Source organism: Nuphar pumila, chromosome 2, assembly GCF_984573655.1.
Source record: "Nuphar pumila chromosome 2, dmNupPumi1.hap1.1, whole genome shotgun sequence".
NCBI lineage: Eukaryota > Viridiplantae > Streptophyta > Magnoliopsida > Nymphaeales > Nymphaeaceae > Nuphar > Nuphar pumila.
In genome coordinates, this window is record NC_143250.1 from 103,981,429 (window position 1) to 103,988,141 (window position 6,713).

The window sequence follows — 6,713 nt, forward strand, 5'->3', positions numbered from 1 at the left end:
TCGAATATTTTTAGTTGATTTCATATAAAACATGTTTTTACAAATAAATAATAATAAACACATCAACAAGTTTAGATTAAACCCCAAAAAATGCTTATGACAAATATTTCTTTCTATATGACAATAGATGTAAGATGAAGTCCAACCAACAAATACTGTTGGCATAAGTTCAAAAGTTTTTTAAAAAATGGGACACGATCGACGAAACCAATTTCTTTTAGTTTTCTTATCAATGAAAAACTGATTTTCATACTATAATATATAAATATGATTTTTATGGAAGTATTATTAAAAGTAGCAAAATTTTATTAAAAATATTAAAATATCGGTCATATGAATTTGTGTCTCAATCAACATGTCCATGTGTGTCCGCGCATCAAGGACACGCGGACAAAATAGTGTGTCCCTGTGACAAAGAAAACAACACACCACTAATGGTAAGGCCATTATTAATGAGAGTGGGGGATCTGTAAGTTTTCATGGTTCATGGTGGCATGAATTCTTTATGTCAATCTCACATGGCATTTGGTCTCCCACATTGGACATGTGAAGTGAGTTGACATTTGGAGACAAGATCTTTGCCCAAATCTTGTTGGAGACAATGGGTGAGAGTTCTTTATTTGGTTGGAATATTTATAAGCCTGAAGCAATAAGATTTATTTCTGCTAATTATAATTAACATTCCATTATTCAAATGTAATAGGTTGCTGTTGTACTCTTTAATGGTCGACCTTCACTCTTTGAAAGTTTTAAAGGATGAATAAAATGTTTTCTTAATTCCATCAAAAAAAATGTCAGGTCTCTTTTCTTCTTTTCCTGTCATTCTTGATAGCTGCGATATGAAATATTGAATCCTTCGAAAAAAAAAATAGTTTGTCAAAGTATCTTGCAAGTTAACTCAATGTTGTTAGTATCGGAATCGGACCTGTATCGGTTGGCCGATATTGATTCTCTAGTGAATCGTTCTGAATTGGCCAAAAAATAAATAAAAAAATATTAAGTATCAATCACAATGTGACATGTGTTAAAGCCACTAAAATAATATTAAAATTAAATTTTAAGCTACTTTTTTATATTTATTAAAAAATAGCTGATTCAGGTCAGTATCATATCGATTTTCTAGCGATAGGATACGATAAGTATCGGCTGATACGCACCGATACTGACAACACTGAGTTAAATACTTGATAGAAAAATATCGTAGACTCATTTCCCATCTAGATGGTTGTCTCAGCAGGTGAGTTTCATGGGACTTGCTGATGACCATATTGTTATTGTACCAAAAAAATTAATGATTAGAAAATGCCAAAAGCCAATGTGCAATATGTATTTAATAGGTTAAGCAATAAATTGTGTCATCGTATGACTTAAAATTTTCTAATTATATATCCCCTGGTCTAAAAAGAAAAAAAACTTCCCCCATTGTTTCTCGTTGAGACAGTTATAAAATAATCATGGTTTAAGCAAATAGGAAGGCAAATAGATAATTTTTTTTAAGCTGATCACCTTGCTTGAAACTCAAGAAACAGCCTACTTTATTCATCATGGAAATTATAAGAAAGAAAAGCTCTTAAATTATTTGGTAAAGTATTTTGGAACCTGTGACGTACCCTCGATTGCTTTGACTCAAGTTTTCCCATTCTCAAATCAATTGAATAAAGTCAGTCATGCATCCCATGCGATAAAAAATACTACTACTACTAATAGTTTAAGAGAATATACATGGTTTGAAAGGATATAAAACTAACCTGAATTAAACCACATAAAGCTGGTTTTCTTAGTGGATTAAAAACATGTTAGCCCCTTATACACCTCAAATCAATTGGCGGTACAGTATTTAATAAGGATATGCCTTAATTATTTTTTAAAGTTCACCCCACTCTAGAAATGAGTAATAAGATATTATTTTCATTGCGTAACATTATTTTCAATGGGCCTACCCAATGGAGCAAGTTGCAATTGTGACCCTCCAGGCATCCAAGAGCTTCTGGTACAGTTGGATTCTGCTTAGAGGCTAAATTTCTTGGATTTCGAAATGGACCTAAATCTGGATTTTGGGCACGTAGAACCTTACAACCATAGTAGTAGGAATTATAGAAACTCACCCCAAGAATGGGTTTTCCAAGCTAATCCAAATACTGGATTGCTTGCATTCCTCACCGGATTACATGCAAGTCATTCGTGATCATCGGCCAGATTCCACCAGTTTACCTTGAAGGGTAGTCACAAATATAGACAATTTTGAAAATATCATGATTTTAATATGATATATTCACACACAAAAATCGTCCAAATAAAATTATGAGTTTTCACAATATCTTTTTTTTTTTCAGAATTTGGTGACATTATTGTGTTATTAGCACTTTTTATTTATTTTTTGTATTTGCTTTTCTGTGGGCACATTTTTTTAATTATTGTGTTCTTAGCACCTCAAGTAGGTTTAGATGATTCCATTAAGTGTCAATTTTGGAAAGATTTAGATGGAGTAGTACAAGGAATATCTTATGGAGAAAAGCTTTTCATCGGCAGTGACCTTAATGGACATGTAGGCATTAGTAGGGATGGACTTGAGAGTATCCATGGAGGCTATGATATAGGAGAAAGAAACAAAAGTGGAGAAAGGATTTTAGATTTTGGTTTGTCCTATGAAATGATCTTAGCGAACACTTGGTTTAGGAAGAGAGAGTCTCACCTAGTAACATTTAAAAGTGAAGTTAATACGAGTCAGATAAATTTTTTCCTACTTAGAAAGAGAGATAGCGGTTGTTGCATCGATTGTAAGGTTATACCGGGAGAAAATGTAGCTACACAACATAGAGTCTTAATTTTAGATCTTAGAATTAGACAATACCGCAAAAGGGATAGACATAGGATAAATCCTAGAATTAAGTGGTGGGCACTGAAAGGAGCTAAACCAAGAATGTTTGTAGAGCAAGTAATTAAGGAAGCTGATTGGTGTCTCGAGGAGGATTTAGAATCAATGTGGAATAAGATAGCGGGTGGCATGAGAAAGGTGGCTAAGGAGGTAATGGGTGAGTCTAAAGGCGGTGTACCGCTAGGTAAGAATACATCATGGTGAAATGAGGATGTCAAATTAGCTATTAAGGTTAAAAGAGAGTGTTATAGAAATCTAAGAAAGAGCCGTGATAATGAGAATTTGGAGAAGTATATGATAGCAAAGAAGGAAGCTAAAAAAGTAGTTCGAAACGCGAGAGATAAGGTATATAAGAAGATTTATGACAAGTTGAATACCAAAGAGGGTGAGAAGGATATTTATAGGCTTGCAAAGATGAGAGATAGAAAATCGAGGGATATGGGTATGGTTAGATGTATCAAAGATGAAACACAAAGGGTTTTAGTCAAAAATGAGGAGATTAAGGAGAGATGAAAAGATTATTTTGATAAGCTATTTAATGAAAGTCATGCTCAAGATCTTAGAGACTTGTCCATTCCTTTTCATGAGATGAATCGTGACTTCATGCACAAGATTCAAAAGAAAGAAAATGCAGAGGCTTTGAAAAAAATGAAATCAAGAAGGGCAGTTGGCCCAGATGGTATACCTATCGAGGCTTGGAAATGCTTGGGAGAGAAAGGTTTAGAATGGTTGACAAATCTTTTTAACAAGATTTGGCGAACAAATAAGATGTCTAAGGAGTGGAAGAAGAGTACTTTAGTGCTTCTATATAAGAATAAGGATGATATACAAGATTGCACAAACTATCGTGGTATAAAACTCATGAGTTATACTATGAAACTTTGGGAGAGGGTGATTGAGTCTAGGTTGAGGAAGGTTGTCATGATATCGGAGAATCAATTTGGTTTTATGCCTGGAAGATCAACTATGGAAGCTATACATCTTTTTAGACAACTTATTGAGAGAAATAGAGAGAGAAATAAAGATTTGCATATGGTTTTTATTGATTTGGAGAAGGCATACGATAGAGTACCAAGGGACGTTCTCTGGTGAACAATGATGAAGAAAGGTGTTTCTCTCAAGTACATTAGTATAATTAAGGATATGTATGAAGGAGTAGTAACCAATGCCCGCACTTGTGGAGGGGTGACAACCATTTTTCCTGTAACGGTTGGGTTACATCAAGGATATGCTTTAAGCCCTTTCCTATTTGCTATAGTGATGGATGTGCTTACGAGATCAATTCAAGAAAATGTGTCATGGTGTATGTTGTTTGCTGATGATATTGTTTTGATTGATGAGTCTAGAGCTGGGTTAATACTAAGTTAGAATTATGGAGACAAACATTGGAAGCAAGAGATTTTAAGTTGAGTAAGAGTAAGACAAAATATATGGAATGTCGGTTTAGTAAGCTATGAAGTAGTGATGGGAGTGTAGTGAAGCTTGTTGAGCAAGAAATACCGGTGGATGATTGTTTCAAATATTTGGGATCTATCATTCAAAAGTATGAAAAAATTGATGGAGATGTAAATCATAGGATAAAGGTTGGGTGGATGAAATGGGAAAGTGCAACAGGAGTGTTGTGCGATCATAGAATGCCATTGCGGTTGAAGGGAAAGTTTTATAGGACGACTATTAGACCCGCTATATGGTACGAAATGTTGGGCTGCCAAAAGACATCATATTCAAAAAATGAGTGTAGCTGAGATGCGTATGCTTAAATGGATGTGTGAAAATACAATAAAAGATAAGATTCAAAACGAGGAGATACGTAAGAAGGTAGGAGTTGCACCCATTGAAAATAAGATGAGAGCGAATCGTTTACGGTGGTTTGGACATATTCGGCGAAGGCCTAATGATGCTCCAGTTAAAAGGATGGAGAAATGGGAAAATATATTAGTTAAAAGAGGTCGGGGTAGGCCTTGGAAGACTTGGATGGAGATGATAGAAAAGGATATGAATGCTTTGAACCTCAGCGAGGACATGTCATTGGATAGAAATGATGGGAGGAGAAGGATTCATGTGGAAGACCCAAAATGATTTTCTTTGTTGGTTCATATCGCCGACCCCAATTGTTTTGGGATGAAGGCATAGTTGTTGTTGTTTTTGTTGTTGAATATGCTGAGAATTTAACAAAGATTTTACCCCAAAAAAATAATTTTTTTAGTTTAGCACAAGATTTTCTCATTTTTGGAGGTCTCTGCTGAGTGAATAATAATGATTGCTTTCTATCTGATCGTGATCTGCCTAACCCCAACTTGCCAATCCAAAAAGGAAAATGGCAATTCATGAACATCACTAATCTGAAGGGACATTACGAGTTCAAAACTCACACAGGTTCACATCCCTTGCCGTGAGACTGAAGTTGTGTGTACTACCTGATGGGCAAGGGATACTTGAGGGTTTTCTTGTTTTTAATAGGCAAGGTGGGGTTAGGGAGACCCCCACCACTTATACAACCATACCATTGGGATTTGAACTTACAACGCCCCAACACAAGGTGACATGCACTCACTGCTCCTACCAGACAAGGAGCCCCCCCAGCCACACCCACACACCCGTTGGGTTGGTGGATACAAATATCACGAGATTTATGAAAATCTTGTGATAATATCGTGAGAAATTGCTTGAAAGTTTAAAATGGCAATTTCTTGTGAGATTTTCAAAATAATGCAAGATTTATGAAAAAAACATAAATACCGCAATTTAAACATGATATTTATGTTTTAAACGGCTATTTATCATGGAAAAAACTATGTATTTTTATTTTTAATTAATTTTTATTAATATTTTCTTATGAAAAATAAATTTTATATTTTTTAATTTATTTGTTTATTGCCTAGAAAGCTGGGGTTAGGCAGACCCCTATGCAACCATAGCATTGGGATTACTTGCAACATCCCAACACAAAGTGACGTGCACTATCTGCTCCTGACAGACAAGCGGAGCCCCCGTTGGTTGCATTTTAATTTTATTAACACTCAAAATACGCAAAATTTCCTTTTAGTTTGTATTTATGTTTGGCAATATATAAAGGACCACAGTCGAGCAACCCCATGGTAATGTAACTTAGATTAGCCAGAGACCCGACCAACAAAATCTAGGAATGCAGCAAAATTTTAGTAATTAACTACATTTTCTTGTTGGGGCCTGGATGGGCACCATAATAAACCTGGGCCTGCACATTTTGGTAGGCAACAACCCACGTGATGGCTCATGCATGCCCACAATGTAGACATGATCAGCCATCATATTAATTTGAAGCTTCAATACACAATATTTTTGTTTTTTTAATGATTCGAAAAAACTGCTCCCAAGTTCAGAGACCTAGTCGTGCTGGCTTAACGCCACCATCTTAGTAGGGCAAAGTCCGTTTGCGCACCCCTCGCCTCCCAGGAAATTGCCTTGGTTCGGCTTGCACATGAGAGTGATGCCCGTGAGATTTGAACCTTGACTACCGAGAGGGTGTTGTGTGTTCTCCCCCGAACACACACTGTAGCTACAGTGCATGTTCGGAGTCCCGACTGAGCGTCGCATGGTGCTCAGTCGGGTGTATGGGACTGCCAACAGTACGTGTTGGGGGGGGGAGAATATATAACCTGCCCCCTTGACTACCCGTCTAGTGTCCTAGGTCTCTTACCACTACGCCAAACATATGTATTTATATGTAGGTCTTTGTGACTTCTTATAGGGAGAGAATTTTTCTACAATTGCCGAATCCCTTCCCTTCATCTTCACCCTGTCCCCTTCAAAATTCGGGTCAAGCATAGTGTTTTTAAGTGATTATGGTGGTGGTGTT